General features: G+C 38.7%; 1 pseudogene; it reads right to left on the bottom strand.

Moving 5' to 3' along the window:
* Positions 1-306: 306 nt before the first annotated feature.
* Positions 307-1,212, bottom strand: LOC118912180 (olfactory receptor 52A5-like; annotated as a pseudogene).
* Positions 1,213-21,376: the final 20,164 nt, after the last annotated feature.

The raw sequence follows: 21,376 nt of genomic DNA, 5'->3' as shown, positions 1-21,376 counted from the left end.
ATTCGTAAACAAAAGAAAAATCTTCACTGACTGAACCACAAACAAGGCTTAATGGTTTTTAACTAACATGTCATCTACTGATGAATTAATTTTGTATCCTTAAAAACTGAAATTGTTAAATAGGAATTAGATCTTAACTGTCTTGAATGGAAATTTACAGCTCTAAACTTCAGCAGAAAATGACTTCAGAAAGCACAGACTCATCAACAACAAGTGTTTATGGGTGATATTTTCTTGTCTGATATAAAATACAATAATAAGAAATCAAGATACACATTTAGAGTGGAAAATCTTGGCCACCCGATCTCAAATCTGTTTGGTCTTCACACCGTACACAACAGGATTGAGCAAAGCGGGGACAAGCACGTAAAGGTTGGACAGAAGAATGTGAATGTAGGGTGGAATGTGGAATCCAAACCTGTGTGTAAAGAAGGAGAAGGTAGCCAGGAGATAAAACTCAAGGAACACACAAATATGGGCAATGCAGGTGTTAAAAGCTTTGAGTCGCGCTTCCTTTTGGGGCAGGTGGAAGACTACAAATATCCGGATGTAGGAGAGTGTGATGAAGGTGATGTCAAGTCCGAGGATACTGAAAGCCACGAACAGACCATAGGTCTTGTTGATTCGAATATCTTCTGCCGCCAGCGTCACGATGGCCATGTGCTCACAGTATGAGTGGGAGACCACAGTGGTCCAGCAATATCTCAGCCGGCATTTGATGAGGATGAGACATGGAGCTACCAGAAGGGCTGCTCTGAGTGTCACTCCAACCCCGATCTGAGTGAGAAGCTGGTGGGTAAACACGGTTGCATGTCTCAGAGGATCACAGATGGCCACATAGCGGTCCAGGGCCATGGCCAGCAGGATACCAGACTCAGTTGACTGGAATGTGTGGATGAGCCACATCTGCTAGAGACAGACATCAAAGTGTATGTCTGGTAAATGGAACCAGAATATTCCTAACATTTTTGGTAGGATACAGGTGCTGAGAGCAATGTCTGTTACTCCAAGCATTGCCAGGAAGAGGTACATGGGCTCATGGAGGCTGCGCTCAGATTTGATGGTTAGCAGGAGCAGAGAATTGCCAAACAGAGCAATGACGTACACGGCACAGAAGGGAATCCCAATCCAGAACGGCACAGACTCCAAGCAAGGGGTACCAATCAGTGTCAGCAACGAGGGCATGAAGACTGTGCCGTTGAGCTTGAACATGTTTGCTCAGAGCTGCCTGCTTTAGAGCTTCTGATTCAAGATGGCAGTTTGTGTTGAGTGTCTGTCTTCTGTTTTCTGTTCCCAACTAGATTCATACAATCAGAGGTTGAATGTGGTTTCAAATGGCACTTTGTCAGATATAGCAATTTACTGCTGGGGCAATTAAGTGTTTCCAGGAATGCAGATACGGACTCCTAAATGATTTATTTAGGATTCCAGTCTCTTCTGTCCTTTTCCCCCCAAAACTTCCCTGTGTTCCCCTCCGTGTCTTCTGTGTCTCTGTCTCTCTGTCACACATACACACACACACTTGAATACTATCTACACACCCACTCGACACCAACTGCATGTGCACACTCACTATTGAAAGAAGATATATTTCTAATGATGTGAAGGCAGATGGCTGTGTATTGTCTGTTAAAAACTATTCCATTGAATATCAGTTTGGTTTTCTTTGTTACCAGGATATAGGTATTTAATTAATATATTACCTATATATCTCTTTCTGGAGTCCTTACCCTAGAAGTATTTAGCCAAGCAATTAAATTGAAAGAAATGAAAAAATATCCACTATTCCAGTGCTATAGTAAGCATTGGGTAGTAAGAACTTATAAAGTCAGATCCTTAATATCAAAGAGACAGTGATTTACTGTATGATGCATATTACAAGTGTCATGTGCATAGAAAGTGATGTGACTCTGTATTTAGACCTTACCTTCATTCTAGAAGTGGATGCTAGAGAGTTGTTCCCTCTGAAACTTGTACAAAATTAGGTATTTTAGGGAGAGAAAATAAATGATAATAAAAACTGCTTACGAAAATTTAGATCTGCAAATTTTGATATGGAAAAAAATTTCCTTAATAATATAATGCCCAAACAGTAACAGTTGCTACGCATTTGATATCTTTAGGAAAAATTTTTCATTACATAAGTAATATCTTCATTTGGTAATATGCGCAGGAAAAATTGGTCTTAATTACTATTTAGTAAAATATATCAGAATTTTGAACATGAGAAATAAAATTACTTCAAATACATACAGTTTTGAATAGGTAATTATGTTTGTTCAGTGGGATTCAATTTTGGATATGGCATCTTGATAAATATAACAGTTTTGATATATTTCCTGTTAATATAATGGCTATTTACAACATAGGGTCTAATTATTCTTTGCTCAGTAGGATGGGATAAACCATCTCGAAATTTTCACTTTTGCCAATCACACAGAATTGTAAATAATAAGGTTTTCCTGGACAAAGTGATACATCAATATGTTTACATAATGGAGTAGAATAAATTTATTTGGAATTTTACCTTTAATGAAAGTGTGGTGATTTTCCACATCCACACCCCTAATGCATATCTATTCTACTTTATGTTTCCTTTAACTACCTTTTCCTGTTCATGCTACCCTTGTACAGTATACATAACTCAGTTTCCTTTTCCTCATGGCCATTCATTCTGATAGGAAATGTTAGCACATGTTCCATTTTATTCATTTGCTTTCGCCTATTATATTCCCTTGGACTTGAAGGTTATTTTTCTCTTACACATTGAAACTGATAACTCCTTTAATATAGAATATAGTTCCCATGTCCTTCAGTTCCATTTCAGCATTTTTTTCCACTTCAGAATCTATGTTGATGGCCCATCCAACAAGTTCTGTGAGATTCTTTCTTTCTTGGCAAATGTGTGAATTTAGCCTGATGAATGAGATTCCTGGTCTCAAAGTTATCTTTCATCTAAATTTTCAAATTAAGGTGGCAAAACTATTAAAAAGCACAACATTTATTATTTTTTTTGTAGATAAGTATTTTTTACTGAAGGGTAGTTGACACACAATATTACATTAGTTTCACATGTACAACATAGTGATTCAACTTTTATATACATGATAATTCTAGCTACCAGCTATCACCATACAAAGTTGTTACAATATTTTGACTATATTCCTTAAGCTATACATGACATCCCAGTTACTTATTTTACGATTAGAAGTCTGTATTTTTTTTTTTTAGCGGGCGTCTCTCATATTTATTGAGCAAATAGTTGTTAACAACAATAAAATTCCATATAGGGGAGTCAATGCTCAATGCACAATCATTAATCCATCCTAAGCCTAATTTTCATCAGTCTCCAATATTCTGAAGCATACCGAACAAGTTTTTACATGGAGAACAAATTCTTGCATAGTGAATAAGTTACATGGTGAACAGTACAAGTGCAGTCATCACAGAAACTTTCGGTTTTGCTCATGCATTATGAACTATAAACAATCAGTTCAAATATGAATATTCGTTTGATTTTTATACTTGATTTATATGTGGATACGACATTTCTCTCTTTATTATTATTACTTTTAAAAAAATGCTGAAGTGGTAGGTAGATGCAAGATAAAGGTAGAAAACATAGTTTAGTGTTGTAAGAGAGCAAATGTAGATGATCAGGTGTGTGCCTGTAGACTATGTGTTAATCCAAGCTAGACAAGGGCAATAAAACATCCACGGATGCAGAATATTTCTCTCAGAACAGGGGGGGTGAGATTCTAAGCCTCACCTCTGTTGATCCCCAATTTCTCACCTGATGGTCCCCTCTGTGACTGTGCCTGTCTTAGGTTGTTCCTCCAAGGAGGAATCTTACCCGTCACTGGCTAACCAGTCATCTTCCGGGGCCATACAGGGAAATGTAAAGTTGGTAAGTGAGACAGAAGCCTTAATGTTTGAAAAGGTTAGCTTTTTACTTCTTTGCATATTTATGCCCTGTGGCTGCTATGCCCAGCATTTGTCTTGAGGTGTCTTTACCACTTGGAAGAATTATGATACTCGGTAAATTAGATATGAGGCACGAATTCTATTTAAGGGTTGTAATTAGGAAGGAAGAAGAAAAGCTATAGAAGTAGCAGGCAGAAGAAAACATGGGAAGATTATTTCTTTGACATATCTTCTTGTAGAGTAACTTCAGCATGTATGGGTTTTAAACTACTTATTAAATTGCACACACACATTAACATAATAGGAGTACAGTTACATAACCAAAGCATACCTGTAATAACCAGCCATCCCGAGTGAGACCAAGAAAACCAGTTAGGCACCTTAGGCATTTGTGAAAACTTATCTATGGTATGGTGGATATTGTCCAACTGAACTTGAACAGTTTGAGAGAAATCAGACAAATTAAAACAACCCATTCCTGGGGACTGTTCACATCCCATATGTTCTTTTAAAAGTAGATAGTCTGTAGTTGTAAGATTTTGGAGCACTACAATTTGTGCTTCTCCTAATTCTTGGTTGAGTTCCAACAGTATAGATCCAATCAAATTTGTTGTTTTACTGTATGCACAGGCCAGCTTAGATATCTCCGTCTTCATTCCCATGGCAAGTCCAGGAACCGGTGGGATGAGTGCATCTACAGCTGTAGCAGCGTGTGGATCTTTGTTGGGGTTTTTTGATGATCATCTTCTGGTGTGAGTCTTCCAGAGAGTGCTGATGTTGGAAGTTCTTTTTCATATCGTATCTTAGTTCATTTTCTGGGTAGCCAAATTAGGCTTTGTTCCTCTGTACAAAAGCAAACAGACCTTTTGCCTTCAATTTTATATGCCCTTTATACCAGTGTGTAGTACTCATTGGAGGTCACAATACAGGAACTGTGTTTTCTTTTTTTTATCATTAATCTACAATTACATGACGAATATTTTCTTTACTAGGCTCTCCCCTATACTAGGTCCCCGCTGTATACCCCTTTACAGTCACTGTGCATCAGTGTAGCAAAATGTTGTCAAATCACTGCTTGTCTTCTCTGTGTTGTACAGCCCTCCCCTTTCTCCCAACTCCCCATGCATCCTAATTTTAATACCCCACTTTTTCTCCCCCCCCCTTATCCCTCCCTACCAACCCTCCTCCCTAGTCCCTTTCCCTTTGGTACCTGTTAGTCCATTCTTGAGTTCTGTGATTCTGCTGCTGTTTTGTTCCTTCAGTTTTTCCTTTGTTCTTATACTCCACAGATGAGTGAAATCATTTGGTATTTCTCTTTCTCCGCATGGCTTGTTTCACTGAGCATAATACCCTCCAGCTCCATCCATGTTGCTGCAAATGGTAGGATTTGCCCTTTTCTTACAGCTGAGTAGTATTCCATTGTTTATATGTACCATATCTTCTTTATCGATTCATCTATCAACGGACATTCAGGTTGCTTCCAATTCTTGGCTATTGTAAATAGTGCTGCGATAAACATAGAGGCGCATTTTTCTTTCTCATACTTGATTGCTGCATTACTAGAGTAAATTCCTAGGAGTGCAATTCCTGGGTCAAATTGTATGTCTGTTTTGAGCATTTTGATGTACCTCCATACTGCTTTCCACAATGTTTGAACTAAATTACATTCCCACCAGCAGTGTAGGAGGGTTCCCCTTTCTCCACAGCCTCGCCAACATTTGTTTTTGTTTGTCTTTTGGATGGCAGCCATCCTTAGTGGTATGAGGTGATATCTCATTGTAGTTTTAATTTGCATTTCTCTGATAATTAGCAATGTACAGCATCTTTTCATGTGTCTGTTGGCCATCTGTATTTTTGGAGAACCTTCTGTGCAGTTCCTCTGCCCATTTTTTAATTGGGTTATTTGTTTTTTGTTTGTTGAAGTGTGTGAGCTCTTTATATATTCTGGACGGCAAGCCTTTATTGGATGTGTCATTTTGAAATATGTTCTCCCATACTGTAGGGTTCCTTTTTGTTTAGTTGATGGTGTCTTTTCCTGTACAGAAGCTTTTCAGCTTAATATAGTCGCACTTACTCATTTTTGCTGTTGTTTTCCTTGCCCGGGGAGATATGTTCAAGAAGAGGTCACTCATGTTTATGTCTAAGAAGTTTTTGCCTATGTTTTTTTCCAAGAGTTTAATGGTTTCATGATTTACATTCAGGTCTTTGATCCATTTTGAGTTTACCTTTGTATATGGGGTTAGACAATGGTCCAGTTTCATTCTCCTACATGTAGCTGCCCAGTTTTGCCAGCACCATCTGTTGAAGTGACTGTCATTTCGCCATTGTATGTCCATGGCTCCTTTATCAAATATTAATTGACCATATATGTCTGGGTTAATGTCTGGATTCTCTAGTCTGTTCCATTGGTCTGTGGCTGTGTTCTTGTGCCAGTACCAAATTGTCTTGATTATTATGGCTTTATAATAGAGCTTGATGTTGGGGAGTGAGATCCCCCCTACTTTACTCTTCTTTCTCAGGATTGCCTTGGCTATTAGGAGCCTTTGGTGTTTCCATATGAATTTTTGAATTATTTGTTCCAGTTCATTGAAGAATGTTGCTGGTAGTTTCATAGGGATTGCATCAAATATGTATGTTGCTTTGGGCAGGATGGCCATTTTAATGATATTAATTATTCCTAGCCATGAGCATGGGAGGAGTTTCCATCTGTTAGTGTCCCCTTTAATTTCTCTTAAGAGTAACTTGTAGTTTTCAGATTATAATTCTTTCACTTCTTTGGTTAGGTTTATTCCTAGGTATTTTTTTTTATGCAATTGTGAATGGAGTTGTTTTCCTGATTCCTCTTTCTGTTGGTTCATTGTTCGTATATAGGAAAGCTACAGATTTCTGTGTGTTGATTTTGCATCTTGCAACTTTGCTGTATTCCGATATCAGTTCTAGTAGTTCTGGGGTGGAGTCTTTAGGGTTTTTTATGTACAGTATCATGTCATCTGCAAATAGTGACAGTTTAACTTCTTCTTTACCAATCTGGATTCCTTGTATTTCTTTGTTTTGTCTGATTGCCGTGGCTAGCACCTCCATTACTATGTTAAATAACAGTGGAGAGAGTGGGCATACCTGTCTAGTTCCCGATCTCAGAGGAAATGCTTTCAGCTTCTCGCTGTTCAATATAATGCTGGCTGTTGGTTTTTCAAAGATGACCTTTATTATGTACAGGTTCTTGCCCTCTGTTCCCATTTTCCTGAGAGTTTTAATCATGAATGGATGTTGAACTTTGTCAAATGCTTTTTCAGCATCTATGGAGATGATCATGTGGTTTTTGTCTTTCTTTTTGTTGATGTGGTGGATGATGTTGACGGACTTCCGAATGTTGTGCCATCCTTGCATCCCTGGGATGAATCCTACTTGGTCATGGTGTATGATCCTTTTGATGTATTTTTGAATTCGTTTTGCTAATATTTTGTTGAGTATTTTTGCATCTACGTTCATCAGGGATATGGGTCTGTAGTTTTCTTTTTTGGTGGGGTCTTTGCCTGGTTTTGGTATTAGGGTGATGTTAGCTTCATAGAATGAGTTTGTGAGTATCACCTCCTCTTGTATTTTTTTTAAAACTTTTAAGGAGATTGCGTATTATGTCTTCCCTGTATGTCTGATAAAATTCCGAGGTGAATCTATCTGGCCCAGGGGTTTTGCTCTTTTGTAGTTTCTTGATTACCGCTTCAATTTCATTGCTGCTGATAGGTCTGTTTAGATTTTCTGTTTCTTTCTGGGTCAGTCTTGGAAGGTTGTATTTTTCTAGGAAGTTGTCCATTTCTCCTAGGTTACCCAGTTTATTACCATATAGGTTTTCATAGTTCTCTCTAATAATTCTTTGTATTTCTGCGGGGTCTGTCGTGATTTTTTCTTTCTCATTTCTGATACTGTTGATTTGTGCTGACTCTTTTTCCTCTTATTAAGTCTGGCTGGAGGCTTATCTATTTTGTTTATTTTCTCGAAGAAACAGCCCTTGGTTTCATTGATTTTTGCTATTGTTTTATTCTTCTCAATTTTATTTATTTCTTCTCTGATCTTTATTATGTCCCTCCTTCTGCTGACCTTAAGTCTCATCTTTTCTTCTTTTTCCAATTTCGATAATTGTGACATTAGACCATTCATTTGGGATTGATCTTCCTTTTTCAAATATGCTTGTATTGCTATATACTTTCCTCTTAAGACTGCTTTTGCTGTGTCCCACAGAAGTTGGGGCTTAGTTTTGTTGTTGTCATTTGTTTCCATATATTGCTGGATCTCCATTTTGATTTGGTCATTGATCCATTGATTATTTAGGAGCGTGTTGTTTAGCCTCCATGTGTTTGTGAGCCTTTTTGCTTTCTTTGTACAGTTTATTTCTAGTTTTATGCCTTTGTCGTCTGAAAAGTTGATTGGTAGGATTTCAATCTTTTGGAATTTACTGAGGCTCTTTTAGTGGCCTAGTATGTGGTCTATTCTGTAGAGTGTTCCATGTGCACTTGAAAAAAATGTGTATCCTCTTGCTTTTGGATGTAGAGTTCTGTAGATGTCTATTAGTTCCATCTGTTAGTGTGTTGTTCAGTGCTTCTGTGTCCTTACTCATTTTCTGTCTGGTGGATCTGTCCTTTGGAGTGAGTGGTGTGTTGAAGTCTCCTAGAATGAATGCATTGCATTCTATTTCCTCCTTTAGTTCTGTTAATATTTGTTTCAGTTATGTTGGTGCTCCTGTACTGGGTGCATATATATTTATAATGGTTATACCCTCTTTTGGACTGAGCCTTTTATCATTACATAATGTCCTTCTTTGTCTTTTGTTACTTTCTTAATTTTGAAGTCTGTTTTGTCTGATACTAGAATTGCAACACCTGCTTCCTTCTCTTTGTTGTTTGCATGAAATATCTTTTTCTATCCCTTTACTTAAGGCTGTGCATGTCTTTGGGTTTGAGGTGAGTCTCTTGTAAGCAGCATATGAATGGATCTTGCGTTTTTATCCATTCTATTACTCTGTGTCTTTTGATTTGTGCATTCAGTCCATTTACATTTAGGGTGATTATTGAAAGGTATGAACTTATTGCCATTGCAGGCTTTAAGTTTATGGTTACCAAAGGTTCAGGGTTAGCTTCTTTACTATCTTATAGTCTAACTTAACTCACTTGTTGAGCTGTTATATACGCCGTCTGATGAATCTTTATTTCTCTCCCTTCTTATTCCGCCTCCTCCCTTCTTCATATGTTTTGTGTTTTGTTCTGTGCTCTTTTTAGGAGTGCTCCCATCTAGAGCAGTCCCTGTACGATGCCCTGAAGAGGTGGTTTGTGGGAGGCAAATTTCCTCAACTTTTGCTTGTCTGGGAACTGTTTAATCCCTCCTTCATATTTAAATGATATTCGTGCTGGATACAGTAGTCTTGGTTCTAGTCACCTCTGTTTCATTGCATTAAGTATATCATGCCATTCTCTTCTGGCCTGTAGGGTTTCTGTTGTGAAGTCTGATGATAGACTGATGGGTTTTCCTTTGTACGTAACCTTTTTTTTCTCTCTGGCTGCCTGTAATACTTTGTCCTTGTCTTTGATCTTTGCCATTTTAATTATTATGTGTCTTGTTGTTGCCCTCCTTGGATCCCTTGTCATGGGAGTTCTGTGTACCTCTGTGGTCTGAGAGGCCATTTCTTCCCCTTGTTTCGGGAAATTTTCGGCAATTATTTCTTCAAAGACACTGTCTATCCCTTTTTCCCTCTCTTCTTCTTCTGGTACCCCTATAATGCGTATATTGTTCCTTTTCGACTGGTCACTCAGCTCTCTTAGAATTCTTTCATTCCTGGAGATCCTTTTATCTCTCTCTGCATCAGCTTCTCTGCATTCCTGTTCTGTGTTTTCTAGTCCATCAATGGTCTCTTGCATCTTTTCCATTCTGTTTTGAAGTCCTTCCAGTGCTTATTTTATTTCTGTGTTCTCCTTCCTTAGTTCTTGCATATTTCTCTGCAAGTCCATCAGCATGGTTATCACTTTTGTTTTGAATTCTTTTTCAGGAAGACTGGTTAAATCTATCTCCCCAGGTTCCTTCTAAGGGGAAGATGTAGCACATGCCGAAGCTGTCTTGGTTAGACTTCTCTGGATCATATTTTTTTGCCTTTTCATGTTGACAGGTGCTATTGACTGTCACCTGGGAGGGCCAGACTTTTCACTTGCTACTGGCCTTTCTTTACTGGGACAACTGAGACCCCTAGTGGCTGGCTGGTGTTGGGTAATTGCGTGTAGGCAGGATCTTTTTTTCTTGCCTGGCCGAAGTGTTGGAATTTTCCTTTCTGTGGGCTTGTTTTGCCTTAGGCTGTTTCTCTGCTTTCGCAGCGCCGGGAGGGGTAATGGACGAGGGGCTATTTGGCTGTTTACCTCTGTGAGGGGTCTCAGAGATGTTGCCCAGGGGGTTAGTGCACCTGGTTATCCCTGTAATTTCTAGCCACTGGGCTGTGACCTGTGTTGTTTCCGTCAAGCTGTTAAGTCCCTGTCCCTTTAAGACTTTCAAAAAGCCCCCGCTTTTCTTTGTCACAGGGACATCAGCTTCGGCACCCGCTCAGAGGTCTTGCTGCCCTACTTCCCTAGTTTCCAACCCTCCACGCATGCACTGTGTCTTTGCTCTGGTGCGGGTGGCTGGGGCTGGGTGTTTAGCAGTCCTGGAATCCCTCTCCCTCCCACCGGGAGCTGGGGGGAGGTGTGCTCGAGTCCCACCGGGCCGGGGCTTTTATCTTACCCCTTTCACCATGTGCTGGGCTCTCGCACGTGTGGATGTAGTCAGGCTGTTGTCCTGTGTCTTCTGGTCTCTCTTTTAGGATTAGTTGTATTTGTCGTATTTTCAAAAATACATATGTTTTTGGGAGGAGATTCCCACTACCCTACTCACGCCACCATGTTGGCTCCGGCTCTCCACTTGCTCATTTTTGCTGCTGTTTTCCTTGCCCAGGGAGATATGTTCAAGAAGAGGTCACTCGTGTTTATGTCTAAGAGGTTTTTGCATATGTTTCTTTCTAAGAGTTTCATGGTTTCATGACTTACATTCAGGTCTTTGATCCATTTTGAGTTTAATTTTGTATATAGGGTTAGACAATAGTCCAGTTTCATTCTCCTACATGTAGCTGCCCAGTTTTGCCAGCACCATCTATTGAAGATACGGTCATTTCACCATTGTTATGTCCATGGCTCCTATATCAAATATTAATGGACCATATATATCTGGGTTAATGTTTGGATTCTCCAGTCTGTTACATTGGTCTGTGGCTCTGTTCTTGTGACAGGTTCAAATTGTCTTGATTACTATGGCTTTATAGTAGAGCTTGACATTGGGGAGAGAGATCCCCCCTACTTTATTCTTCTTTCTCAGGATAGCTTTGGCTATTCGGGATATTGCTGTTTCCATATGGATTTTTGAATTATTTGTTCCATTTCACTGAAGAATGTTGCTGGTAGTTTCATAGGGATTGCATCAAATCTGTATATTGCTTTGGGCAGGATGGCCATTTTGACAATATTAATTCTTCCTAGCCACGAGCATGGGATGCGTTTCCATCTGTTAGTGTCCCCTTTAATTTCTCTTAAGACTGACTTGTAGTTTTCAGAGTATAAGTCTTTCACTTCTTTGGTAGGTTTATTCCTAGGTATTTTATTTTTTTTGATGCAATTGTGAATGGAGTTGTTTTCCTGATTTCTCTTTCTGTTGGTTCATTGCTAGTGTATAGGAAAGCCACAGATTTCTGTGTGTTGATTTTGTATCCTGCAACTTTGCTGTATTCCGATATCAGTTCTAGTAGTTTTGGGGTGGAGTCTTTAGGGTTTTTATGTACAGTATCATGTCATCTGCAAATAGTGACAGTTTAACTTCTTCTTTACCAATCTGAATTCCTTGTATTTTTTTGTTTTTTCTGATTGCCGTGGCTAGGACCTCCAGCACTATGTTAAATAACAGTGGGGAGAGTGGGCATCCCTGTCTAGTTCCCGATCTCAGAGGAAATGCTTTCAGCTTCTCACTGTTTAAAATAATGTTGGCTGTGGGTTTATAATAGATGGCCTTTTTTATGTTGAGATACTTGCCCTCTTTTCCCATTTTGCTGAGAGTTTTTATCGTGAATGGATGTTGAACTTTGTCAAATGCTTTTTCAGCATCTATGGAGATGATCATGTGGTTTTTGTCTTTCTTTTTGTTGATGTGGTGGATGGTGTTGATGGACTTTCGAATGTTGTACCATCCTTGCATCCCTGGGATGAATCCCACTTGGTCATGGTGTATGATCCTTTTGATGTATTTTTGAATTCGGTTTGCTAATATTTTGTTGAGTATTTTTGCATCTACGTTCATCAGGGATATGGGTCTGCAGTTTTCTTTTTTGGTGGGGTCTTTGCCTGGTTTTGGTATTAGGGTGATGTTAGCTTCATAGAATGAGTTTGTGAGTATCACCTCCTCTTGTATTTTTTTTAAAACTTTTAAGGAGATTGCATATTATGTCTTCCCTGTATGTCTGATAAAATTCCGAGGTGAATCTATCTGGCCCAGGGGTTTTACTCTTTTGTAGTTTCTTGATTACCGCTTCAATTTCATTGCTGCTGATAGGTCTGTTTAGATTTTCTGTTTCTTTCTGGGTCAGTCTTGGAAGGTTGTATTTTTCTAGGAAGTTGTCCATTTCTCCTAGGTTACCCAGCTTATTACCATATAGGTTTTCATAGTTCTCTCTAATAATTCTTTGTATTTCTGCGGGGTCTGTCGTGATTTTTTCTTTCTCATTTCTGATACTGTTGATTTGTGCTGACTCTTTTTCCTCTTATTAAGTCTGGCTGGAGGCTTATCTATTTTGTTTATTTTCTCGAAGAAACAGCCCTTGGTTTCATTGATTTTTGTTATTGTTTTATTCTTCTCAATTTTATTTATTTCTTCTCTGATCTTTATTATGTACCTCCTTCTGCTGACCTTAGGCCTCATTTGTTCTTCTTTTTCCAATTTCGATAATTGTGACATTAGACCTTTCATTTGGGATTGTTCTTCCTTTTTTAAATATGCCTGGATTGCTATATACTTTCCTCTTAAGACTGCTTTTGCTGTGCCCCACAGTAGTTGGGGCTTAGTGTTGTTGTTGTCATTTTTTCCATATATTGCTGGATCTCCATTTTGATTAGGTCATTGATCCATTGATTATTTAGGAGTGTGTTGTTAAGCCTCCATGTGTTTGTGAGCCTTTTTGCTTTATTTGTACAGTTTTTTTTCTAGTTTTATGTCTTTGTGGTCTGAAAAGTTGGTTGGTAGGATTTCAATCTTTTGGAATTTACTGAGGCTCTCTTTGTGGCCTAGTATGTGGTCTCCTCTGGAGAATTTTCCATGTGCACTTGAGAAAAATGTGTATCCTCTTGATTTTGGATGTAGAGTTCTTTAGATGTCTATTAAGTCCATCTGTTTAGTGTGTTGTTCAGTGCCTCTGTGTCCTTTCTTATTTTCTGTCTGGTGGATCTGTCCTTTGGAGTGAGTGGTGTGTTGAAGTCTCCTAGAATGATTGCATTGCATTCTATTTCCTCCTTTAGTTCTGTTATTATTTGTTTCATGTAAGTTGGTGCTCATATATTGGGTGCATATATATTTATAATGGTTATATCCTCTTGTTGGACTGAGCCCCTTATCATTATGTAATGTCCTTCTTTGTCTTTTGCTGCTTTCTTTATTTTGTAGTCTGTTTTGTCTGATACCATATTTGCAGCACCTACTTTCTTCTCTCTGTTGTTTGCATGAAATATCTTTTTCAATCCCTTGACTTTAAGTCTGTGCATGTCTTTGGGTTTGAGGTGAGTCTCTTCTAAGCAGCATATGGATGGATTTTGCTTTTTTATCCATTCTATTACTCTGTGTCTTTTGATTGTTGCATTCAGTCCATTTACATTTAGGGTGATCATTGAAAGGTATGTACTTATTGCCATTGCAGGCTTTAAGTTTGTGGTTACCAAATGTTCAGTGTTAACTTCTTTACTATATCACTGTCTAACTTAACTTGCTTGTTGAGCTATTATAAACGCTGTCTGATTATACTTTATTATTCTCCCTTCTTATTCCTCCTCCTCCCTTCTTCATATGTTGGGTGTTTTGTTCAGTGCTCTTTTTAGGAGTGCTCCCATCTAGAGTGTTCCCTGTAGGATGCCCTGAAGAGGTGCTTTGTGGGAGGCAAATTCCCTCAACTTGTGCTTTTCTGGGAACTGTTTAATCCCTCCTTCATATTTAAATGATATTCGTGAGGATACAGTAGTCTTGGTTCTAGTCACTTCTGTTTCATTGCATTAAGTATATCATGCCATTCTCTTCTGGCCTGTAGGGTTTCTGTTGTGAAGTCTGATGATAGACTGATGGGTTTTCCTTTGTAGGTAACCTTTTTTTTTCTCTCTGGCTTCCTTTAATACTTTGTCCTTGTCTTTGATCTTCTCCATTTTAATTATTATGTGTCTTGTTGTTGCCCTCCTTGGATCCCTTGTCATGGGAGTTCTGTGTACCTCTGTGGTCTGAGATGCGATTTCTTCCCCTAGTTTGGGGCAGTTTTCGGCAATTATTTCTTCAAAGACACTTTCTATCCCTTTTTCTCTCTCTTCTTCTTCTGGTACCTCTATAATGCGGATATTGTTCCTTTTCGATTGGTCACTCAGCTCTCTTAGAATTCTTTCATTCCTGGAGATCCTTTTATCTCTCTCTGCATCAGCTTCTCTGCATTCCTGTTCTGTGTTTTCTAGTCCATCAATGGTCTCTTGCATCTTTTCCATTCTGTTTTGAAGTCCTTCCAGTGCTTATTTTATTTCTGTGTTCTCCTTCCTTAGTTCTTGCATATTTCTCTGCAAGTCCATCAGCATGGTTATCACTTTTGTTTTGAATTCTTTTTCAGGTAGACTGGTTAAATCTATCTCCCCAGATTCCTTCTCAGGGGAAGATGTAGCAGATGCCGAAGCTGTCTGGGTTAGACTTGTCTGGATCATATTTTTTTGCCTTTTCATGTTGACAGGTGCTTTTGACTGTCAGCTGGGAGGGCCAAACTTTTCACTTGCTACTGGCCTTTCTGTACTGGGACAACTGCGACCCCTAGTGCCTTGTGTTGGGTAATTGCGTACAGACTGGCTCTTTGTGTCTTGCCCGGCCGATATGGAGGAATCCCCCTTTCTGTGAGCATGGTCTGCGTTAGGCTGTTTCCTGCTTTTGCAGCGCCCGGAAGGGTAATGTACGGGGGTCTATTTGGCTGTTTACATCCGTGAGGGTTCTCAGAGAAAAAAAAAAAAGCACAACATTTTATAACTTGGATACAGAAATTCCAAGGTTCTAAGAGAAAGTTATTATTCCTCAGGCTGAATTTTACTTTTGATTATGTTTGGTGAGTGAACTCACTGTTGTATGATGTGACTGGGTAACAGAACCCATTTACTGTAGGTGAAAATGGTAACAAGTTGATTTGGCTTTCTATTTAATTAGTCTTTTTCCATCCAATGTTACCAACAATGCAACCAATATATACCAGTGGGTTTATGATTATTTAATGGAGGAATTTTATATCTATTTTTATACATGACAGCAAAATACCAAATTTCTGTAGAAAAGAAGAAAACTGTTTTCCCATTCCCTCAGAGTCTCTATTCAGTGGAAATCTCTATTCGGTGGCTGAATCATGCAGATTCAGCCTCTGAACAACTCTGTTCCCAATGTCATATCCGTGGTTACTCCTTTATTGTGTCTTACACAAATATTGCTAGATTGTTTTCAGCAATGATCACACCTTTCTATATAACCCCCAACTTTTTAATGGAATCCCAAAAATTTGTAGCTGTAATATCTTATACTTCCCAGCATGAAGGCCCCATGAAGCAACTTGAAACCTGTACTCTGTCCACATGGACAACTTTACAGAGAACTGGCTAAAATTATGTATTCTACAAACTGTGTCTCAGCTCCAACATTTACTTGCTGCGCATCCTCTGCCAAGTTATTACAAGTTTTCTGTGCCTCATGTACCTGAACTAATCAGTGGGGATAACAATCATTCTTCCTCATATGGATAAGTGGGATACTTGAAATATAATCACTTCAACAATAATGTTTGTAAACATTCTTTGAAAATAATATGCTTACAGGAATGTTTGACATATAAAGAGCACTACATAACTGTATGCTGTTAATATTCCTGTTGTCATTCAGTTCAACTTCCCTTACAAACTTAAAGTCATTAAGAAATTTATTTTGGAATCCAAAAAAAAATATTTTAAAATGTTCTAACATCGATTTCATTCTTTCCTGTCATTATGTCTTGCTTTTTAAAGATTTTCTCCTGTCCCTGAGACTTTCCCATTTAATGAATATCTGTTTACTATTCAGCTTTCAGCTGAAGCCTCACCTCCTTTCTTGATGTCCTTAAGTAGATGTCCATATTCCCCCTTTGTGTCATCAATGAAAAAGAGGAGTTCTGTTTAATGAATGCAACCCACTGAAAAATTAATGAAACAATTAGCTTCATTTTCCATGAATTAATTAAATATCAGAAGATATATAAATTTTAATGCAAATGCAAATGCCTTCACCCTGTTGCTAGTTGTATGCCTCTAAATGGATTAGGAAAACTGCAGAATTAATCTAGGAAAAATCCTAAGAATCTTTGTATCTTGATGTATAAGCTTCATCTGTTTTCATTACATCTTTACTTTCCCATGTTTACCTGAGCCAGGACACAAAACTATCTTAGCTGAAGATTTGAAGAATTTTACTAATGCTGAGCAAAGGAAAGGGGAAATACCCATGAGACCAAGAATAAATCAGTAGTTTTTTAATACTTCTTTTATCCTAGTCAAATCCTCAATAAATATTAATATCCTTCAAAATGTCCACTCAGAACTGACACTTTTGCAGAGCTAACCCCTTATATACAATGGCAGTTTCAGTTCCCTATAGTGCATTTGAATCATCTCTAAATATTTCTCTCTAGACCTTTCAGACACCACTGAGAATAGATATTCACAAACTTAATACTCTAACCTTATGTGCCTGCACCAGCTTGTGCATCTGTAGCATTCTGTGCAGATAAAGAAGACCATTCCTAGAGGTAAATGTAGAGCAAACATAGTACCAGCCTGTGGGCAAGGGTTATGATGCAATTCTCCTGAGGAATGGACAAATGACAAAAATCATCTCAACAGGCCACACAATTTATCTAGGTCCCCTGTGTTATTATTACTCTTTTGTATGGGGAAAGAATATAAATAAGGAACACTGCAAGGTTACTTTCCTGATTTGTAGTGACTACAGTTCCATCCATAAAGTTTAGGAGAGTAGGTTTCAGCCTTTGCCTGTCCTTCATTAGTTATAAATGAGAGGCCAGGAAATGTCATCGTAAATCAAAGAATATATATTTTGGTTTTCAATGACTACTAAAATCAAATTTATCAAAACCAGGAAGGGGTCAGGAATTGAAAGCAGGTACTGGAGTAGATATTGAATGTCAATTTTTATTGCAGCATTATTCACAACACTAAACGGGTGGACACAATCCAAGTATGGAGCCCTCCAAAACACCAGCTGGTCTGGGGCACTTGTTTGAGGACTGCCCATAGCACACCGTGACAAAGAGTTAAACGCGTGGCTGCTGTGAGGCCTCGCCTCTCCTGTGGGCAGTTTGGTTGCCCACCAGTGCAGCTGGAGGCTGGACCTTGAATTTGAGAGCTGGGAGAAGAGCTGAGATTAAAAAAGGAGATGAAGTTTTTCACTACTCTAATAGCTTTGGGGCTGGAAGAAAAGGTGGAAGAGCAGCACATGTTGGAGACTTTGGTGTCCCATTTTGCAAAGCCAGGAGGACACAAACTGCCATAAAGTAAGATCTGAGTGTTTGTTACAAAGCCTGGTTGAGACATTAAGAGGTGGAGACCCTTTGAAAGAGAGCAGTGAAAATTAGGATGTTGTGATGGGCCGGCTACCAGATCAAGTGCCCCATGTCATCCCACCCCTGCTAAAAAGGGAAATGTAAAATAGCAATTACTCTAGACTTCTGATTGTAAGTCAACTGGGCCATTCTAAACCGATGAGCCATATGACTTGAACAAGGGGAAGCTGAAGGGTAGATGATGATGAGGAAGCCCTTGTGGGGTCTGAATGTAGAAAGATATTTGGGTTCACCTACAAGAGGCTGAAGCAGTCCTCACTACTTTCCATGTCCCAGCTTACAAGGTGCTGACAATTCCTGGCAATCAGGAAGCTGATGTCCAACCCTGGGTACAAAACCTAACAGCTGACCCCTCAGCAGATGCAGTAGATTGGGTACATAGGAAGAGCGGCCACCACCACACCCAGATGGACGGCATATTGCCAAGCATGCCAGATTGCCCTTGAAACACAGTGACTTGGTTCATGTAGTAAGAGTGTGTCCTGTGTGTTCTAAACAATGTCCATGGTGCTGCTGAAGCAATCTGAGGCCATTCACTGGAGTCCCCAGCTGGGGAAGGATTAACAAATTGATTACATTGGCCTCCTCTCTCTGAATGAGGGTTCTACACATGCCTTGGTTTATGTGGACATTGTGTCTGCTCTGTTTCCTCTTGCATGTGCCTATACTGTTGCTCTGACATCTACTTCCAATGCAGGCAGTCAACTGCCTCTTGCTGACTGTTCAGGGCACAGGGCAAAGAAGGGGGTGTGTAAAATTTTAAGAGATGGTCACGAGGGATGGAGTGTTGGAGGAGGTCACTGAGGGGACCTGTGAGCTGGACCTTGAGGATCGTGTGCTTCTTTCTCCTCTGTCCTTGGAATTTACATTCCTTTCACCATTCCCACACTAAGAATTATTCCAAGGGCAAAACCCTGAGATAATAAGATGTTAAAACCATCTGGATGGTGTATAAGACAGAACCCAGTTTAAGCCACTATATAAATTTTTAAGTTTCTGGTGGTGGATGAAGAGATGTACAATATTAAAAATAAAAGGTATTATTTAAACGAAGGGAGTAGACACTATTTTTCCTTTCTGGATACATGTGTATGATATATTTAAGAACGAACAATTCTGAGACTCAAACAATCTTGCTGAGAGAGGGCTCGAGAGACAGCTGAGGAAGATTCAGCTCCACTTACCCTGTACCCTGGATTCTCTTGTTATTAAGATGTTAATTCTAATGACTGAGAACCGGGGTTCCTAACTCAAATCTCCAACTCCCGATGGCTTCTTTCCCTGACGCCTCAGAGAGGCCATCCGCATTGTACCCATGGAATCCTTACATTAGGAAACATGTCTCTGCCTGAGCTCATATGGAAAAGCTGAGTCACAGGAGAATGGAAGCTTCCTTGGTGAGGTGGGCACTCATCCTGACCCCCACGGAGCCCCTGTGAGGGGAGGCAGTGGGCAGCCGCTCTTATTTGTGTTCTGGGCTATCTAGGTGGACAGTAGCCAAATGGAAGATTTCGGGATCTAGTCAGAACAGTCTAAAACAGTCTAAAAAAGGTTTGTGGGGGATTTCTTGAGGCAACTGAACTCATCTGGAATTCTGGCCGCTGAAAGGACTGCCTCTGCCTTACAAGCAATAGCATCTCTACTGAACGTTGGGGCCAGGCTGCAAGTTTCCTTAAGAAATGTGTACATGGGCTTCTCTGCTTAGTTCCGTCCATCAGAGGAAGGTTGATGAAGAAAAGGATGCGAGTGTAGATGTATCAGCTCAATATTCTGAACAAACCTTAGAAATCTATGATATTAAAGCAATGTTCTCTGCTGTTCAAAACAGTCTAAAAAATGCATTATGCCATTTACCATTTACACAACTCTGTGGAGTAATCATCTCCAAAGAGCTAATAGGAAGGTTACAAACTCTGTGATTGTACTTAGGTTCAGTACAATGAATTCATAGTAGAATCATTTTATGCAAATGAACAGTCTTAGCTTGTTTTCTCACCTGTATCATGGCATGATCACTACCCTCAAACTTCCTTAAGGATAAAATGAGATGCTACCATGCAACGGACATAGTACCAGCAGATGCTCAGTGCATGTTTGTTTGTTTGTTTGTTTTTGTATAGAGATGGGTAGAAGATGTAGGATTTAGCCAGAAAACTTTATAGGCCATTATTTTATTCTTCCTAGAAAGAAGTGTGAGTTTTTCCTCTATTCACTCTTTTTTCTCCATCCTGTAGTCAAATACGGAACGAAATGTTTACAGAATTCAATTTTATTGGAGGTTGATCCCTGGATATATCTGAAAGATTTAATACTATAATCAGGAAACTGTTAATGCACTACAGTGTTTGGAATCAGTGTAAGCCGTAATAAATTTATATTGATTACTACTTATCATAAATTTATACTGAAATTACTTACCAGAAAAATAGTAACATTCTTTTACTTTCTCTTTTGTTTCTCTTTTCTCTTCATTCACTAATTGGAACAACATCAACTATATGAAGGGCTATGTCTGTGCCAAGGAAAAATGTGCAATAAAATAAAGGAGAAAGATATGCAGAGAAATACACAATATGACAAGTGACAGAAGACAGGTAAGTGTGCGTACCATAGAGACGCTGGTGTGGAGTGTTAATTATGGTTCAAAGTCCCCTGAAAAATTATCTCAGAGGAGCTGATGTATGAATAGTCTATGATTTAACCAAAACTTACTGAAGCTGTTGATGTGTGAGGTGACACCATGAAGAACAAAGGAACAGGGTTCTCTCCTTCATGCATTGAATAAATGACCAGTTCTCTATGCAGAGATATGGGAAAGGTATTTCAAGAAGTGAGAATTCCTTATTATTTTACAAGACATGAAAGGACTCGTGTCATTTGTAGTTCCTTGATTTATATTTTCTCTGATGAATACAACTGCAACTGTGCATTATTTATTTATCTACCTTAAGCTGTACAGTTAACACATGAATACATTGAGCAGGTTAGTACTGTTAACAGATACAGATAAATTAGTGATACAGATAACTTATATCCCATCTATACTCCTTTACATACATCATCCATTTAATTCAGGTACGTATCATTCTAGATTGTGCTTTCTGTGTTTATATAATTCTCAATATAAATGTGCCTATATTTTATATGTATATAGAAAAATTATCCTGTAGCATTGATCTAATATGTATATTAAATATATATTTATATACATAAACACATATACATACATGTTTCTATATGAATGAAAAACTTCAATTGTGCTTCATTTTTTAAATTTTGTGTATCCTTTATTTCAGTTATGTAGATATACTTTATTTGCTTTAAGTAATGCTGTGTATTTCATGATATAATTATTCCACACATTTCTTTAACTTAACTCTTAATTCATTGAGGAAATTCTGAATACCACTGATTTTTTTCTATTACAAGCAGTTTTACTCTAAGAAACACTGTATATTCTTCCACATGTACATAGAAAATCATTCCACAGGATGGCAAGTACTTAATATGCTCTACCAAAAA

This window comes from Manis pentadactyla, chromosome 9 (assembly GCF_030020395.1).
Source record: "Manis pentadactyla isolate mManPen7 chromosome 9, mManPen7.hap1, whole genome shotgun sequence".
NCBI classification, from domain to species: Eukaryota; Metazoa; Chordata; class Mammalia; order Pholidota; family Manidae; genus Manis; species Manis pentadactyla.
Note: the sequence above shows the minus strand (reverse complement) of the source record. Positions and strands in the feature narration are given on the sequence as shown.